The following is a 19,870-nucleotide window of genomic DNA, read 5'->3' as shown; positions in this document are numbered from 1 at the left end:
CCAATACAAGTCGAAATTTAATCACTGATAATTGGCACACTTCTATTCCTCGAGGACACAGTCTTCTTGAAAAAAAAATCACCCTTGTGGGAACACTAAAAAAGAATAGAAGAGAAATACCTATCGATTTTTTACCCAGCAAACGTCGTCCTGTGCACTCAACTATAGAAGGATTTTGTCCACAATCAAAATTGCTTTCTTACGTCACCAAAATAAATAAAAGCGTGGTTCTTTTCAGTACATTTCATGACTGAGCAACCACTATAGATCCAGAAACAAAAAAACCAGAAGAAATGTTATTCTATAACAGTACCAAAGGAGGAATTGATACAGTGGGCAAGTTATGCAGTGCATATTCAGTATAAAAAGCAACGAGGAGGTGGCCAATGACCATGTTAATATATAAGTACTGTAAATGCATTAGTATTGTACAACAGCACGAATGCAGGCGCAATAAAAGATAAAAAACATGGCAAACGACATTTTATAAGAACTGTAGATTTCATTCTCCTTGAACAACACATGAAAAGAAGAAGTACAATACAAACATTACAGGAACCAGTAAAACACAATTTGAAACATTGTGGCATTGAGACACCTAATACATCAAGGCAATCCAATATACTCCTAAAAAAAGGTTCCGTTGTTCATTTTGCCCTAGGACATAAGATAGAAAAGGTGCTGCTAGAATAGATGTGTTCAGAAAAAATGTAAACGATTTATATGTAGAGATCACAGTGTTATAATGTGTAATACTTGTTATGAAAATTTCGAATAAAAAATAAATGTTTTACCAAGTAATCGACTAATTATTATGTATGTTCCAACTTATACAGTGTGTCCGTAAAGTAACGGATATAGGCGATAAAATCATTACAAACGGTTTATGGAAAAATCCCTGAAACGATTCTAAAGACTTAAATTTTTTGCTATTGTTTGCAATATACATATAACAATAATATTGCTTACATAAGAAAATTTTCGAGAAAAATTACTTTAAAGTGTAACTACATCAGATTTGTTGACATGATGAAAATAGCAGTAGCCATGAGTAACTATGGTAACCAATTATTTTAAACAATTCCCTAAGTGTCAAAAACTGATTTAGTACAACATATCCTGATCGCCAACTCATTAGCCAAAGTATGGCGAGCCTAGCTGTGACTAAATTTAAACAGCATGGTCATCTCTTGAAGTCTGGCCTACTACATGTTTCAGGGGAAGTTCAACAAATCGTGGTTTTGGCTGGGCAAGAAAACCCTCATGTTACTGTAAGGAGTATTGGGTCTAATTTGGACAGTAGTAAATCAACGGTTCATAAAATTTTATAACAAGCAAAAAAATCATTACCATAAAGTAAACCTGATTTACGAGCAACCAATCGTAGTTTTTGCAACAACAATTTTGCAACGATAACGAAGACTTTGTCAAAAACATAATTTTTGCGACGAAGGGTCATTTACATTGAGTGGACAAGTAAATAGACAAAATTGTCGGTATTGCGCTACCGAAAATCTAAATTAGGCTAAATTAAGTCGCACACCCAATATCCGTAAAAGATTTGAGGAAACCTTAACTGGAAAGAGATGTTTAAATTTTTTCAAAGCGATGTCATTTCTTCCATCCCGATAATGTTGACACAACTCAATTCCAACGGCAGTTATTCCAACAAGATGTATGTATACAGGGTGTTCAGAAATTGGCGGATAAACTACACGTAGCGACATTCTACGACCGACTCTGAATCGAAAATCTTAATGTTGAAATGTTGTTCTACTATGTTGCCAAATGTGCGTTTCATGAAGATATGGTAATGAAAAAATGTTAAAAACCAACTTTAAAGCTAAAGAAAATACCTCTAACAAAAAAACTAGTTTTCAAAATTCTTTTTACTCTAAATTACAGCTTATTTATCAACAGATATTGAATATTAATGATTATTTATGGACAAATTATCCGACCTTTGAGAACCTCATGAAGACGTATGAAGCATGGTACAACATTTTACAATTGAACAGACTGTATACTCCGAAGGTTAATGCTTTTATCGAAAATTGTTTCATATATTTATTTAAAATGTGAATTAAAATCAATTTTATAACAAAAAATGTCGAATCTTCACCTTGTGGTGCTATACACTGATAATATAAAGAATAATTTATTATCCCTATGAACAATACAGTAAATATTAATACTATATATAGTACTTATTTTGAATCCTTTGCATAATACGCATTTATTAATAGGTTTTATGTGATTAACCTAAGATATGATTTCCTTTAAATATGATTTAAAGAAGGAAAAAGAAGATTTAGTTGAAATGACATCCGTTTATAAAGGAGTTAAAGGAGTTAATAAGTAATTATATGAAGTAGGTAAATAATTTAACTCTGCCGACATAATGCGTCGTATGCGTGCGTTTTCTATGCATTCTAACATAAAACTGCAAAACACTTCCTGTAATTATTATAGGAACAACAATAAGACCTGTTATCTGAAGTAGGCCCTACGCGGTGCGATAGAGAATCTCACAAACTGTCACATATTTTTCGTGTGGTATCTCGCGTTCAAGCTGGATCCATTATTCAAGATTTTAATCCGGTCGGTAAATATACACATAACGGTCGCATAATCAGTGGTTTCGCGGTCGTGATATATGATGCCTGGTAGCGGGGCCATCGCAAATCAAAAGTGTTATCGGCATCGGTTTTGAGCCTAGTAACAAATGTTGACGCCAAATAGATGAAAAAAAAAAAGAATCGGTTCGATCTTCGATCTAATGAAATTGTCGCATTGCTACTAATTGATGGCCCTTGTTGCGATTACGTTCGTTTTGCCTTTCCTTTTCATCTGGCGGTCCCTGTGAATGGCTTCGCTATTCTCGCTAACCTGTTGATTACAGATAAACGGCCACTTTGTAACCTATTTACACTCAGCAGCAGCGCGCGTCCAACCCGGCGAGGAACGACGAACGGGGGAGAGAAAGAGACGTAGGGGGGAAAAGAGAAAGGGATGAAGCGATGGGTTAGTATGGAGGAAAAAAATAAAACGGGCGACGCACTTTTTCCTGTCGACGTGACATTTCGTTTCGGTTTAATTCTGGTGTGCTGCTTTTTTCACGGTCGTCTCTCTGTGCTAAAGCAGCCCACTCCGAGCACCCTTTGTTTACAGATTAAATACATTTTTCCCCCTTTTTACTTGTTTTTTTTTTGACATGGTGCGCGAACGACCCGTTTATAAATCAGCTTTTTAATCGAACGTTACTTTGAACGAACCACATCGTTTTTACCATTGGTAATTATTAGCGACAATCGGTTGTTTTTTCTAATTCACCTTCAATTCTCTAATTCTCTAATTGATATCTCTAACAATGTAGAGGTTTTCGTTTTATACATTTGAACATCTAACACATTTTTATCAAGAGAAGAACTTTCTTTCCTCCTTGTTCGTTTGGCGTCGACGTAATTCATAAGGACGTCGAGTCACCTCCTACCAACATCTACCTTGTTCGCGTTATCGCTAGGCGTCCGGGACTTCCCAGAGAACCTTTCTCCTCGCAACCCCAGGTCGACGGGGGCGTCCGGAGGGTGGCGGGAGTAACCCGTCCCCATTTCGTTCCCGCGGGGTAACACGGACGGGGGATTCTAACCCCCCCAAGCCTTCAACCTGCCAGATATCCGAAACGGGGACCGCTCGTTGCAATTTACTTGATGAAGGGCGGTGGACACGTTGGGTAGGGAGGGGTAGTGGCGGCTTCGGGGGCGCTTTGTACGTGCGAGAGGGGTGTGTGGCTTCACCCTAGATACTACCGCCGATAGATATAGACCCGGAAGCGCTTTGTTCGCAGATAGTTCGTCGAGCGGCACTGACGAACGGTGTATAACGTCTTCTGGCAGTGATGTCGGCGGTTTTGGGGGACGAAAATAACGTCGCGGGGCGCGAGGGTTGACTCTAGCGTCGTTGTCGTCGACGACGTAGTCGTTGGGTTGGGGCAAGGGGCCGAATCCACCCCGTTATCGATTCACGAGGGGGGGCGGACGTTTAATTTTTTAGAGGTGCCGTGGACAACGGGGAACGTTATATCGTGTTACGGTGTCATTCGTCACTCGGTTGGGGTTTTCGCGTTCCGCCCTTTTTTTCTTTCATTTCTTCTTTTCTAATATTAATACCGTTGCACCATCCGAGCGGAAATCCATGAATTTTTAGACGAATACATAATTGACGCGATGTCTATGTTAATCCTCACCATTTATTTATCACCATTGTCTTATATCTTTGCACCTTAGTTAATACCTCAACTACACTTATAATTGTACCGCGTTATACATCACTTGACTTAGTGAGCAAGTTAATTGGCAAATTTAGAGATCGGGCATTTCCATTTTCGCATTTACCATGGATCATACTTTCGATGGAGATGTTGACGACTAAAATCGGTCAGTTAATAAAGGAGATAATTGACTTATTTGATTAATTAATTTTTTGTGTTTTATGCAAGCTTTCATTTGAGATGTAAAACATTAAAATCCGTCAAACCGTTGTTTAGTTATAGCAAATGTAATCAAAATTAATTTTTTTATATCGGGGGCTAGACTTCTAGTCGTCAGATTCGCAGGATCATTTCAACAGCCGTACGCAGGTAATTAGTAAATTTTGAAATCGGGCATTTTCACCTTCGCATTCATTGTAGATCATACTTTCGATCGAGATGTTGATGACTAAAATTGGTCAATTAGTTAAGGAGATAATTAATGTGTTTAACTAATTCGTTTTTTGTGTTTTAATCAAAATCCTTAAATATTTCGAATCGGGCATGGGCCAGGCGAAAGCTATCGATTGAGATATAAAACATTAAAATTCGTCAAACCGTTCTCTAATTATAGTCGATTTAGTTTAAATTAATATTTTTATATTGGAGGCTAGACTTTCGGGCGTTCATACGTGCATAAACAACGAGCCGAACACGGTGTCATTCCGAGGGCTGTGCAAGGTTAACGGGAGAGAATTGAAATCGGGCATTTTATGATTTCGATAGAAGAAACTATGACGAATCGAATGACGTATAGATCTTGATCATCGGGTACATCGTTTACGAGTTATCACCACTTAAAAAAGGTCATTTTTCTGTTATTTTCGTGTACCTTCGCATTATTTTGGCGTTTTCGCGGAATTTGAAAGAGATTTCGAATCGGGCGCCCACTTTCGTTTTGGCCAAGGATTGAGCTTTCGAATGAGATATAGTTTATCGAAATCGGTTGACTGGTTCTCTTGTTATAATCAAAATACTATACATGTAAAATCCTATCTAATTGGGGGTTAGAAATATTGGGGGCTAACTTCGCATAGGTTATCTGTGCACCTTAGTTAATACCTCAACTACACTTACAATTGGACCGCGTTATACAACACTTGACTAACCGACATTTTATCGGTTTTAGAGATTTACATGCTGTCTGGTAGGAAAAAAGGCAGAATACCGAAGGACCTAAAATACCATTTGTTTTAAAGGATAAAGCTAAGCGACAATCACGTCATACGATTTCAAGTCCGATTTGCATCATACCTCTAAGAACCGACTTAGATACGACACATAGATACACCAAGAAATTCTACTATAAAAAAAATGGACGGACCTACAATTTCGGGCTAGTGTCGTTTTCTAGATGTTAGTATAAAATTAAAAGTTTATGTCTTTCATTTTATATACAGGGTGTTCTGTGACTCGACCGACAAACTTATACCATATATTCCGGGAGTCATTACGATCAAAAATTGGTATATCACTTATAGGTGAATTCAGAGGCGACACTACCGGGGGTTGCAAGGGGTGCACTGCAACCGGCGCCTTTTTAATGTTTTCTCCAACAATATCTTATCATTCTTTTGCAGTATTTAGACCTGTCAGCAGTAGCTAGTCTTCAGAAAGCAGTGTTTAGTCTCCACAAAGCAATTTTAGTCTTTAGAAAGCAGTATTTAGTGTTCCAGACGCTGTATTTAGACCTGTCGGCAGTATCTAGTCTTCAGAAAGCAGTATTTAGTCTTCTAGAAGCAGTATCTAGTCTTCTGCCAAAATTATGCATGTTTTCTCCAAAATATTTTATCTTTCTTTTGCAGTATTTAGACCTGTTAGCAGTATCTAATCTTCAGAAAGCAGTATTTAGTTTTTTAGTAGCAGTATCTAGTCTTCTGTCAACGTTATGTATGTTTTGTTCTTGATACTGACAGCTACTTCTTTTTGGGTGTCTATCATCATCTTTTTGGGAGCCTCTTATTATCTATACGGATCTTGTACCACCCGGTACCTCATTTCTGCAGCTCTTACTTTGCTTTTCTGCTTATCCTGCATTGGTAAAGTTTCCGTATTAGTGATTTCCTGTCCTGTGCAATAACAAGACAAGTCCATTGGTTTCTTGTTCATATACTTCGCATTGTTTTATTGAACACATAAGTATTGCCATGAAAAATCATGTTTGGTTTATAATCAATTTTTTGTTTTCTCTGAACAGTAATTTCAGACTTCATGTGGACTTTGAACAATGTAATTCCTGTTTTTTACTGAAGTCTAGTTTATAACTATTGCAATTTCAGACTTTTTCTTGCAAACCTAACCTTCTGACCAGAGTATTCCCAACTATTCCCTTATGTTTGGTTTTTCTTTGAAAATTTTTAAACTTTCGCTGAAGTATGGATTATGATTATTCCAGTCTTTTTTAAGTTTATTTATATTTCTTAATTATATATATTTTTTTAATTAAAATGCATTTTTTAATTTTTTTAAATTAAAATGAATTTTTCCGCACCCTGGCGCTTCATTTGCTAGCGCCGGCACTGGGTGAATTCCTCTTTATTTCGGAGATATCGAAGGAATTAAAAAAAGTTATAGTTAGTCTTGACGATATAACGTTTGATAAATTAACGATTTTTATGCTGTCTGAAGCAGTTGAACGAAGTCCTTCTATCACTATTCGTAGAATATCCCATACAACGGGAATTCCTCAAAGCAACGTATTGAGAATTCTGCATTATGATGGACATTTACACAAAGTCCAGCATTTACTTCCTGCGTTACGGATGAGGCCTAGTTTACAAGGAATGGTATTAATAAGGTGTATTAACACCACACGTAATTCTTACATCTGGACGGATCAAAACCCACACAAAGCAATCGTTGTTAACCATCAATATCGTTTTTCCGTCAACGTGTGGTGCGGCTTGTTAAATAATCAACTTGTTGAGCCTCATTTTTTTGAAAGACGTCTTAGTGCAGAAACTTACCTTCACTTTTTGGAAGAAGAATTGCCGAATTACATAGAAGATAGTCCTCTAGAAGCTCGTCGTGTCATGTTACTTAATATGTTTGCAGAAAATTTTACATTTTCAATAAACTTTGTAAATTCTATAGCACTTTAATATTCGTCCCAACTTCCTGAACACCCTTTAGAACTAGACTCATTCGGGTTTAGCCGTCTTGAGAGACGTGGGACTAAATCCGAGTATTAGCATTATCACTAGAACCAACACAAGACCTACAACTAGAATCATTCGGGTTTAGTCGTCTTGAGAGAAGTGCGGCTGAATCCGAATGTTTCTTGTTCTCGGTCTAGTGCTAGTTCTAGTGGCAGTGATAGGTAGCGCTAGTTAGCATAAGATATTACTATGTTGTATATTTTTATTGAACTAAAACTAGAACGAGAACTAGAAACATTCGGGTTTACTCGTGAAAAATTTCAGTTGTCACCTTGTCAACTTTCATTTTATTATTATATTCGTAATCTTCATAAAAAATCCTTTAAAATGAGTCCAAACTCGACATATTTAACTTTAATATTAATGGAGATACAATCACTTCCGGTTTGAAACGTCAACGTCAATTTTGACATATTTGTCATCTTCATTAAAAAACTTTTAAAGTGAGCTCAAAGATGACGCACTTATCTCAAAAAACAAAAAAGTTAGAATAAAAAACATTAAACCCAAATGTAGCAACAATGAAGATAGCAATTCAATTTTTAAATATTAATACCAACCTTAATTTTTTATTTTTTTTATTATATTTTTGTTTTTGTGACAAATATTAAGACATTTCATAAAAATTAAGAATATGTCAAAATGACGTTGACATTTCAAACCGGAAGTTGCTTATATCTCCAGTAATGTTGGAATTAAACGTATCATGTTTAGACTCATTTTAAAGGATGTTTCACGACGATTACAAATATGTCCAAATTAACGTTGACATTCTTAACCGGAAGTTGACCATAACTTCAATAATTTTGAAGATAAATATGTCGTGTTTGTATTCATTTTAAAGGATTCTTAATGAAGATTATAAATATGTCAAAATTGAGGTTGACATTTTAAACCTCAAGTTAGTTATCATATAATAGATGTTTTATAACTGAAGTTAATCCAGTGTTAGTATTTTTAACGTGCTTTTTGCTTAATATGGGTACTTAATATTTCTTTTGTTAAATAAAAAAAATTTTAACCTGTAAACTTGTAACACTTCGTCCTTAATTGCATTTTACAACTTTTTAAACTTTAATTTTGTAAATTAGTAACTAATAATCTGATTTCGACTTTGATATGTGATCTTTTTTAATAAAAGAAAAGGAAACATTAAGAAACTTGTTTGTAAAATGGATAAGATGAGAGTTGTTAATTTATTTGTAGAGTCTCTGAAGATGGCCAAAGGCCGAAACTAGTTAGACTTAAATTCTATATAAAATAAAAACCAGCTTAAAAGTACTAAATCAAACGATAGATTATTTTCTTCAAAAATTTTTGCACGAATCATCATTTTGACTCTAGTATTTGTGGTTAAATTTATGCCACGACTTACAGAAACATCCTGTATAATCGTAAAATATACAAAGCGGCTTCTGTACTTGTGATCAGTGTTCTGTGATAAAAATAGACAGACAAACTGTCTATTCTAACACGCCTTATATTTTTAGAGATATGAAAACGAAAATCTCGTTTTCTCAATAACACGGTCCAATTGTCTATCAAGTTTGTTTACTAAATATTTTAGCCGCACATAGGTTTGCTTCCTCGATGGTTAAGTGCAGGATGGAACATCTATGTACCATTTACCAATTTAGATCTGGCGCTAAAAGTTTCATTTGATCTCAACATAATTGACCTATTTCAAGTACTCTGTTAATTCGCGATCCATATTATTATATGTTTTAAAAGACGAGTCTAGTTTCGGGCACACAAAGAAAATATATGGAGCACAAAAATTTCGTCTTTTTTGGGTGGGTCTCCGACTCTCTCGGTTTAAGTGGCTAAAGCGGGAGAAAACTTTGATGACCCCTCGAGCTTTACTGGCGGACTTTAATGGCGAGGCGATAACGTTGCTCATATGAGCGTCCCGCCACCGCGGAATGTTGCCGACAATGCCGCTTTGATTTCGAATTAACCGCGAAAGAGGTAGGGTTCCCACCGACAACGCCGCAAATTATGAAGAGTTACTATCTGGAAAATAAATAAAATCGTGGGCAAACGGCCCACAATGACTGGCCCCTATGTCAGCGGGTAAAGTTATGGGCCGTTTCTAAGTAATTTTGACGTTTAGATTTAACTACACTTTTAGATAGGATATTGTAACCGATAACCGATGATATATTATATCCAACTGTAAAAATTTCGTCGAATTATTCAGCTGCAATTAATTATCACAACTCCATCAATATTATAGTAGTAAATGTTTTAGAGGAGAAAACATTTATCACAAAGATTATTCGTAGTCCGCAAACAATTCTGACATAATTATTGAGTTCATTCATTACTGTGGGAGAAATACTAGCCACTGCGTTAACTGAAAACTAGATACTGCTAGCAGAAGACTAGATACTATTGGCAGAAAAGTAGACGATACTAGCAGAAAGCTAAATACTGGTGGCAGAAGATTAGACTGAGAGAGAAGTAAATATTGCTCGAAAGAAACTAGATAGCTTCTTCAGTTTGGCCCCTAGTACCTACCCTTTTAGTCTGCTCCGTTTGTTATAAATCACCCTGTATAGTTGAAATGAAAACCTGGATACTGATAATGGAAGTTTTGATATTGATGATAAAATAATAGATAGTAGGGCTAGATTCTTCCTATAAATATCTAAACACTGCTGACAGACGATAAAATACTACCAATGCAAGTCTATATCCTGCTTAAGCATGTTTAGACACTGAAGGTAACACCCTAAACACTACCAATAGAAGACTAGCTACTGCTAGCAAAAGACTACTTACCACTGGCATAAGATTTAATACTGCCAGTAGAGAATTATACATACTTGAAATGGAAAACTGGATATTACTAATGAAAGATTTGATACTGATGATAAAATAATAGATACTACTTGTAAAACAGTATCTACTGCTTACAAGAGGCCAGAAACTACTGACAGAATACAAGATAGTGATGATGGAAGCCAGTTTCTTCTTACAGATAGCTAAACACTGCTAGCAGACGACAACATACGACTAATGAAAGACTGGGTCGTTCTTTAGATGTTTAGACAAAAATGTAGAACCCTGAATACTACAGACAAAAGCTACATGCTACTGGCAGAAGACAAAATATTACCAATGCAAGTCTATATCCTGATTATGTATCTTTAGACACTGAAGGTAGAACCCTAGACACTATCAATAGAAGACTAGCTACTGCTAGCAAAAGACTAAGTACCACTGTCAAAAGATTTAATACGGCCAGCACAGAATTATACATACTTGCAATAAAAACCTGGATATTGTTAATGAAAGATTTGATACTGATGATGATACATAAAATAATAGATACTACTTGTAAAAGACTATCTACTGCTTGCAAAAGGCAAGAATCTACTGACAGAACACAAAATACTACTAGATACCGCAAATATATAGCAGTATTCGCTCGAAATTGTAAATACACAAATTTTACTATTAATTAATCCTTTCAATAAATTTTCTCAAGTGAAATGCTATAAAGTTTACTCCACAAATCACCCAGACAACGCAGCAAAAGGGGGAACTGAAGAAAAGACATTGTGGAAGATATAAACAGTTCCTTCAAGTGTTAGGTAATCGATTTATCGTAGGTGGTGATTATAATGCAAAACACACAAATTGAGTCTTGAGGCTAATCACCACCAAAGGAATTTGCTAAAGACTATTCAAGTGCAGGGATGTGAAACTACGCTTTGACCAACAGATCCAAATAAGATTCCAGACCTGATAGATTTTTACAAAGTCAATAACTTGTCAAGAAATTATTATGCAAATCGAAAAGCTTCAAAATAACGTTTGAAGAAAGAATTATCTGGCAGTCCAATACTGGAAATCCTGGAAATCCAATACTCAGCATGGCAAAATATTCCAGAAATGAGAAAAAATTTAAAAGGCATGCGGTATAACAAATACACCGTGTTAATTAATTATCGTACCCGACGTCATCATTGCAAGTATGCAACCAATATCACAGTATAACATAATATACGCGATTTGCGTATTGCAATACCAATACTGTGATATTGGTTGCATACTTGAAATGATGACGTCGGGTACCATCATTAATTAACACACTGTACATATGATAGTTATGAAGCGGAAACTTAGGAAATGACGACATTCTCCTTTGAGTTTTAGTTTTCTTAATGAAATTTCTTAATTAATATTCCTTAAAATAAATATCAGATGAAATAAATTATTAAATTTTAACTTTTTTTATTGGTTTTATTTATGCATAGAATATGTAGATAAGAAAGAAATCAAGCTGCATCGAATGTTATCATTAGGAAATGTTTAGTAAACCGAGTATAAAAGGGGGGTTGTGATATCAGCAGTGTGGGTGGAGCGCGGATAAGCCATAAGCTGAAACCGGGAGGAACAGATTCGAGATGGTGGGCGAGATGAGAAGGTTTCGTTGGCGCTAAGGGGCGCCTCGTCGGGCGTCTTTCGAGACTCCACCTTGGTAACTGCACCAGCTTTTTTCCGCTTTATGGGGGGCCCGGGCGTCTCCAGAAACCCATTCCGCCGCGGCGAAAGAATACAAGACAGCGCTTTAAAGTTGACCTCGTTGCCACGTGAAATATGGGTCCATACTGCACTTGGGAATGACGGTGCCATTAAGGTCGCGCCCTCTCCGTCGCACTCTGCGGCTTGCAACGAGTGGCGCCAAGGACGGAAGCATCGCCGTAGGATAATATTGAGAGTAATTCAGGTTTATTGGCAATAATCGCGCCAGATATGGCTCCTGCAGACATGCCCGGGCTACGACGGCAATTTTACCAGCTACGGCGGCGGCGAGGAGCCACCTCGTAGGCCCCTCCCTGGACGCCCGCTTTTATAAAGGTGTATTATTATTTTGGTAAAGTGCAAAAGTCGAACTAAAACTTTTATACCCCCAGACCAAGTTCGGTCGCATATACGAAATTAAACGCCCACAGCGCACAACGTCCGCGTTTATCGTCGGGGTATAAACAAAGAGGGAAGGAGAACCACCAGCGAGAACATTACGAGATCTAAGGAGGGTGTTCTAAGTGGTACCCAGATCTAGATATTAATTAAAAACGGAATAAAAAAGTTTAACTATGAAGATGAGCATTTGCGGTAGATGTAAATAATTCCTGTATATTAAGAAGGCCTCATTGTTAATTTTTGATCGAGAACTGGAAGCGGTAGCAAAGCGATTGTTTTGCAGAACTCATTCACCACAGCAGGAGGATTCGCGGTTGCTTTAATTAAAGGCCGCCGCCGCTCCTAGATGGAATGGGGGAAACGTCATTTTTAATTTTTACTTAATTGAAAAATGGCTAACGCTAAGATTACAATCACTTGATGAATTTTGACTAGATTTTTTTTTGGGTTACAATAAAATAACTAATATTCGAAACTAAATTATAGAAACGAACCAATCTCATTGATAAAACATGTAGATTATTCATTTTATAATTGGATGTCATAGCGGTTGAAGACGAAGTTTAGTAGTCATAGTGACATTTTTACGCATCACCATCCTCGCCGTTCGCCCACTGTCTCTTTTTTTAAATTAAATTTGCCCTCAAAATACGGAGAGTAATTAGCCTGTCGGTAAGTGAAAAGTTAATTTTCCTTGCCGAAGCCTACCGTCTAAAAGGAAGGTGAAGGGTACCAAAAAGGAGTCGAAGGGGTGAAAAGAGACCTAAGGGGTGACGTCCCCCTTAGGATCGCCTGTCAATCGGATATCCGGGCTCAGGTTTTGCGCGGTTTCACCCCCTAGAGGATTTCTCCGCTACGGGCTTCCTTGGTAAAGTCCACCCCGTCCACCCCCGTCGACCCACGGTCGCTCATCCCCGGTGGCAAAAACAAAATAACGAAAAAGGCAACCCGGAGACGTACAAATAAAATAAAGTTTTTTTTCTCGTCCGCAACCCCTCCCACTCCCCGTTACCTTCCTATCCACCACAAAGAACTTGGAAGTCATATTTTATTTAGGTTTCAAGAAAAAAGATTTCCCATTTTCCTTTTCGTACGTTACACTACAAACGAAAATAATAATTTTCTTAAGGTAGTTGAAATTTTTTAATTTTAAATCATAATTGCAAATTTAAAACAAGTTGCGTTAGTGATTATGTTTATTTAGAAAATGTACCAAGAATTTCATATAACTTGCAATATATGAATGCAGTAACCATAGTTACGACTATGCACTTGCAATGCCCCACATAAAATGCTACATAGCTTAATAATACATTGGGTAGTTTTGCAAAGGAAAAGTTTTGCTTGGAAAAGGTGACTTATGATAACTCTAAGTTTCCATCTTACGGCTAAACCCGAATGTTTCTGGCTCTAGGTCTAGTGCAAGTTCTACTAAAATCTAACGCTGAATAACAATTAAAACTAGAACTAACACTAGATATACAGGATGTTTGTGTAAGTCATGGCATAATTTTAATCACAAATTCTAGAGTAAAACTGATGACGATTCGTGTAAAATTTTTTGGTTTAAACTCATAAATGGCTAAGATATGAGCCTTCAAATTTAAGAAATTTTTAAACCCTATATATTTTCAGTATAGTTTGTCTTAGAAAAATAAAATTTGGCAAACAGTGCAATGTTATCATGAGAAATCGTTTAAGATCACTTTTAAAAATATGCAACCACGGGATCAATGCTGTACAGGATGCTCACAAAGATTCTAAAAGCCTATTTCAATTTAAAATGATATTGAGTTATTCGCAAAACGACACAACCTCGATTTTGAAATGATTTTATTAATCGTAGGTGATTATGAAAACAAATTGTAAGTAAAGCGGGAATGTAACTGTCAAATTACTACACATCATACGTTAGGGGCTAATAGTTCTTTAAAATGGCAAATAATTACAGTTTGAGTGAGCAAACTGGTATGCTCTTAACGTTGAGTGAGTGTTTAGGAGAATGCTAACGCAGCGGCGAGACAATATTGCAGAAAGTTTCCCCATCGCAAACAACCTGATAAAAAAACATTTCTAAAAGTGTGTAAAAAACGTGAATCAGAGGTCACTTTTTATTTTGTAAGAGTGCAGCAGCGTAGAACCAAAGATGTAGAAGGAGTACAAAGCAAGGAGGAAGGAAAAAACGGTAATCACAGCCTGAAAATGAGAGAGGCAGGAATTAGAGAAACTAAGAACACAGTTGGACACGTGGAAATTTTACCAGAATGTAAATAGGAATAGGAAAGGATCTACAGCTAGGGGCAAAGCGAAATACTGAAAAGATGGGAGATTGTTATGAACAAAAACTGGAAACACAACAAGCAAAACAGAGTCTGATTCTCTTGAGTTTTCTGATCTCGTTCATATTATTAAGAATTTTGATGACTTCTACATCATGGTAACCATTATGGATGGCCTTCGCTAATGACCTGACTAACTATTTCTGCAATACCAGGGGCATTGACAATGTTCCTTTATAATTTGTCTTGGTATCGTTACTCAACTTCTAAATTGCTCTTACTGTCATAATTCCATTGCTGGATACCATACAGGATGTTTCTGTAAGTTGTGACATAATTTTAATCACAAATACTAGTATAAAAATGATGTCAACAACCTGATAAAAACATTTCTCACACCTGAACTAAAAGAAATCATTTTGAATTTTGTGGCAGATCGTAATACTGCTAGTACTGTTGATATATGAAGACATTTCGGAATATCCAAAAGTATGGCTTACGTGTCCTACACGAACAGCAATTGTATCCATACCACTTGTCGACAATGCAAGAATTAAATATTGCTGATCATGTGTTTTGCCATACTATGATGGGAAAATGTACTATTGATGCTGCGTTTTTAGAAAAAATACTTTTTACTGATGACCATTAATTTGAGAAATGCTCAATATTGGACTGAACAAGATCCAGATTTTACGCTGCGTTGGGTAATAACCTGACATTTTGCTTTTCTTACGATTTGTTTTCATGGGCCTACGTTTAATGACAGTATTTCAAAAACGAGATTGTATTTTTTTGCCAATAACTCGAACACGATACGTCTAATCAAAAACGTCTAAAAGTGAGAATAATTTAGAAGTTTCTAGTTGTAAGTCTAGTGTTAGTTCTAGTTTTAAATGTTATTAAGCGCTAAATTATTGTCTATTTTTACTGAAATAAAAGTAGATCTAAAACTAGACCTAGAACTAGAAACATTCGGGTTTTAGCCGCACGTCTCTCAAAACGGCTAAACCCGAATGATTCTAGTTCTAGGTCTTGTGTTAGTTCTAGTAATAGTGCTAGTACAAAACTAGAACTAACACTAGACCGAGAAGTAGAAACATTTGGATTTAGCCGCACACCTTTCAAGACGGCTAAACCCGAATGATTCTAGTTCTAGGTCTTGTGTTAGTTCTAGTGATCGTACTAGTGCAAAACTGGAACTATACTAGACCGAGAACTAGAGACATTCGGATTTAGCCGCACGTCTTTCAAGACGGCTAAACCCGAATGATTCTAGTTCTAGGTCTTGTGTTAGTTCTAGTGATCATGCTAGTGCAAAACTGGAACTAACACTAGACCGAGAACTAGAAATAATCGGATTTAGCCGCAAGTCTTTCAAAACGGCTAAACCCGAATGATTCTAGTTCTAGGTCTTGTGTTGGTTCTAATGATAGTGTAAAACTACAACTAACACTAGACCTAGAACTAGAAACGTTCGGGTTTAGCCGTGCGTCTGAAGACGTTCTAGTTTTAGTTCAATAAAAATATGCAACATAGTTATATTTTCTGCTAATTAGCGCCTACCAACCATCTTAAGAGAGGTACAGCTAAACGGAATGTTTCTAGTTCGCCCGAATGAAATATTCACGGAAAAACGGTGAATCAACACTAAAACATCAAAGTTATCTAAAATATTCAAAAAGTATTCAAAATGATCAAAATGTTACAAAATAGGTCAAAATGATTAAAATGTTACTGAAAGTATGTAAACTTGTACAATATTATTTAAAAGCACAAACTTGTCTAAACTTGTTCAACACTATGTGAAATGATCAAAATGTGGCTAATATTATCAAAACTTGCCCTAACTTGTATAAAATGGTCTAAGTTATTTATATCTAGAATTGTCAAAATTTTACAATATAGTTTAAAATGATCAAAATGTTACTGAAATTATGTATACTTGCCTAAAATTGCCTAAAATGATCAAATTGTATTTAAAATTATTTAAACTTAGCTAAACATACACAAAAATATCTGAAATTGTCAAAATGTGTCTAAAATTATCTAAATTCGGAAAAACTTTACAAAATTGTCTAAAATTATCTAAACTTGCCCAAAATTGTTTAAAAGAGCAAAATTGCTCCATAGTTATTTAAACTTGTCTAAGCATGTGCAATATTATCTAAAATGATAAAAACTTTTTCAAAATTTTCTCAAGTTGTTTAAAATTATTCAAAGTTAGCCAAAATTTGCGTGTACGAAACCTCATGAAAACCCTGTTCCAATAATCCGTTTTCATGAAATCGGAACTTAAAAAAATGTAAATCCATAACAAAACTAGTTACATTTATTACAAATTTGTATGGTTTATTTTATTCATTTAAATCAAAGAGTATCAATCAGTACGCTGTGAAATGTCAATTAGTAGTTAATTAATATTTTTGATACTTTTTAGACAGTTTGTACCAGTTTTACACTTTTTTAGCAAAATTTTAAATTCAACACGTTATACGGAACTTTTCAAATGTCTTTTTCGCGAATGGTTTTATCCTTCTATTGATGAATGAAAGAAACATAGTAACAGCGAATCGATTAATATGATTCGACATGTGATCCATTCACACAACATGATTTATAATAACTATTGACGCATGAAGGTAACACTCAAGCAACGAATCGGCGAATATGATTCACTATGCAAGGTGCATTCGATTCGCTGCAGGTCTCTGGTAGGTACACTCTGGTTTCTATGCAAATATATTTTTGTATATCTTAAATGAAATTCACTATATTATAAAGTGTAATTTCTGTGCAATTGTGACAGGAACGTATGAAAGAGGTTACTAATAGGTATTAAAAGAGAAGTCGAAAAAAAGCGGTCCACAAACAAAGGTCAACATGTCATCGGCATATTTCCTTGTTTGCGAAAGGGCACCCGTCAATTAGCGTCGGTGCGTCTGGACGTCGGGATGCCGTTCGACCGTTGGGACGGGCGTCATTAAGGGTTGGAATCGGGACGTCCACGGGAGCTGTCACGTTTTCGTCCGAATCATATTTTAAAGTGAATAATTAACCCGGCGGACAATAATTCAGTGTTTATTAGCGAACGGCCACCTCCGAACCCACCATGAACATAAATCAATCCGTACAAGTCAAATTCGCCTAACGAATATCGACAAGTCGAGAACTTCGGCAGAACATAAATTCACCGGTTGTCGACGCAGAACATGGCAACAACTCGACTCCCGACGAGAATTACAGAATTTTTTTTTTGATTATATTTTAATTTCGTGTATTTAAATTGTCCTCAATTTGACCACAAACAAAGCAATGGTCGGCGATATTCACGCGTGTTAATCATCATCAATCATCGAGCCCCTTTAAATTTTCCCCAAATTTCATCATAAACACACCACCAATTAACCCCCGTGTCATCTAATCCAACGTTAACCCCCCGTCGTCGTCTCCGTCTAGCAAAGTTTGCACGGACCGAGTGTGTAATTTTCGTAAGAGGGTTGGCGATGACAGATTCTTCGAAAGGGTGGACGATGTGGGGGTTTGGGACGGGAAGCGAAGGGGTGGCTCTGCGTGCGAGCGACCCCTGCGGCCTACGGCCGAGGGGTGAAGCCGCAACTCTGTTGGGGGTAGGGGGTGCGGTATCCAGGGTGGACACTATCGATCAAGCTGGCCGCCGGGGCTATTCGCCCAAATATGGGCAGTGTGTGGGTTGTGATAGGGCGGTGCGTAAACTGCCAACCTAACGTCACGTGACTATAACAAAACGTATATTTTTTGGCCTAGTTTAAATTTTATTTTAGGTAATATAATTGATTTTGTAAAAATATTCTTCCCTTATCAAATTATATTCTACGAATAAAGGGGACACCCATCCATCCATCCTTAGCCCCTCGGACGATCCGAGGGTATATCCTTCTAGGTCTAACCGCTCATGATTCATCCTTTGGAGGTCGTCCTGGCAGACCCACCCAAGAGTAGCAGCAGCAGTACAGCCGGATCCAGCGGAGGGCCAGACAAGGCGAGGCTCAGATCCTCGCCAGATGAGTATCCTTTATATCCGGGGGCGTCCGCTCTTGACAACGCCGCTACCTAACCTACCCCCTTTCCATGGAACGAGGGTGTATCCTCGATCCCATCCAGAAAGTTTTCCTTCGTACACATTCGTGTTACGCTCCAGGAAATTTACTACCGAAATGGAAAATCGCCGAACCCAACCAACTTCGCTATTCGCGTAGTTTCGGGATGCCGCTCTTCAACACCCATCCCCCGTTGCTTTCCGGCGAAAGGGGAGACGGGTTACATTTGTAAATGAATTTCGGCTCGGTTGTAGGTAATTCTGCGAGTAAGGGGGAAAAAGTTCTTTTCGAATATGAAGAGAAAGAGAAGTTCCTTTTATTTTTGGATAACATGGGGTAGTTATCTTCAGCTTTAGATCACGACTTTGTCGTTTATTTCAAATTTTAATACTACCATATATATGTAAATCCTAATACTTCACAAAGAATTAAAAGTTTAATAAATTCGTTTTTACACAAATTTGATTTAACGAAATCTCATCATTTCAAAATCGATATAAAGCAATTAATGTTAAAGTAAATCTTCAAATCATTCTTTTTGTAGTTTTTGCGGTTAGTAATAAGTAACCCAATAAATAAACCCAATAAGATCGAAACATTCCCGATTAATAGCCAAGTTTACAGTCAAATAATAACGCCTTTCGTTGAATTACGTTTATACTATTAAAGTTTATTGGTAGGTGTTTAACACTGTCAATTCATTTTAGATTAAACACATCGAAAGTGTTATAGCTTACAGAAATCGATGTTATTGGCAATTGAGGGTCTTACGCGTTTTACGATATCGCAAAACGAAAAATTGTAAATAATTTTATTTAAAATGGTTAATAATATATTTAAATAACGATAAAGTCATATGTGATACCGATCACTTTCTTTGCAATCATATCCGAAAGAAGATAGATTCAGTTAACTGATAAAAATCAAGAAGATATTTTAGGATAGTAGTTTAAAGCAAAAATTGATGGTGAAAGTGATAAGAAAATTATTTCTAAACAATCTGATTCACAATCTGAAATCACTAATAACGAGCTAAATGACGATAATGAACAGCAAAATAATGACGATCAACAGTACAATTAGTACTGTCCATCAACTGCTAGACGCCCC

The 19,870-nt window shown here is 36.5% G+C and overlaps 1 protein-coding gene and 1 long non-coding RNA gene across 5 annotated transcripts in view; one reads left to right on the top strand and one right to left on the bottom strand.

Annotated features, from left to right (window-relative positions):
* The window catches only part of LOC111413795 (nucleolar protein 4), a 266,342-nt gene that overhangs the window by 111,273 nt on the left and 135,199 nt on the right, over positions 1-19,870 (bottom strand). The gene's annotated exons all lie outside the window — the stretch shown is intronic.
* Positions 14,296-16,219, top strand: LOC139430677 (uncharacterized). Its single transcript, XR_011641063.1, has 2 exons — positions 14,296-15,002; positions 15,117-16,219. It is a non-coding gene; the product is annotated as an uncharacterized lncRNA (long non-coding RNA).

The sequence above is a fragment of the Onthophagus taurus genome, chromosome 7 (genome assembly GCF_036711975.1).
Source record: "Onthophagus taurus isolate NC chromosome 7, IU_Otau_3.0, whole genome shotgun sequence".
Classification (NCBI taxonomy): domain Eukaryota; kingdom Metazoa; phylum Arthropoda; class Insecta; order Coleoptera; family Scarabaeidae; genus Onthophagus; species Onthophagus taurus.
The sequence above is the reverse complement of the archived record's forward strand: the minus strand, read 5'-3'. Positions and strand labels throughout refer to the sequence as shown.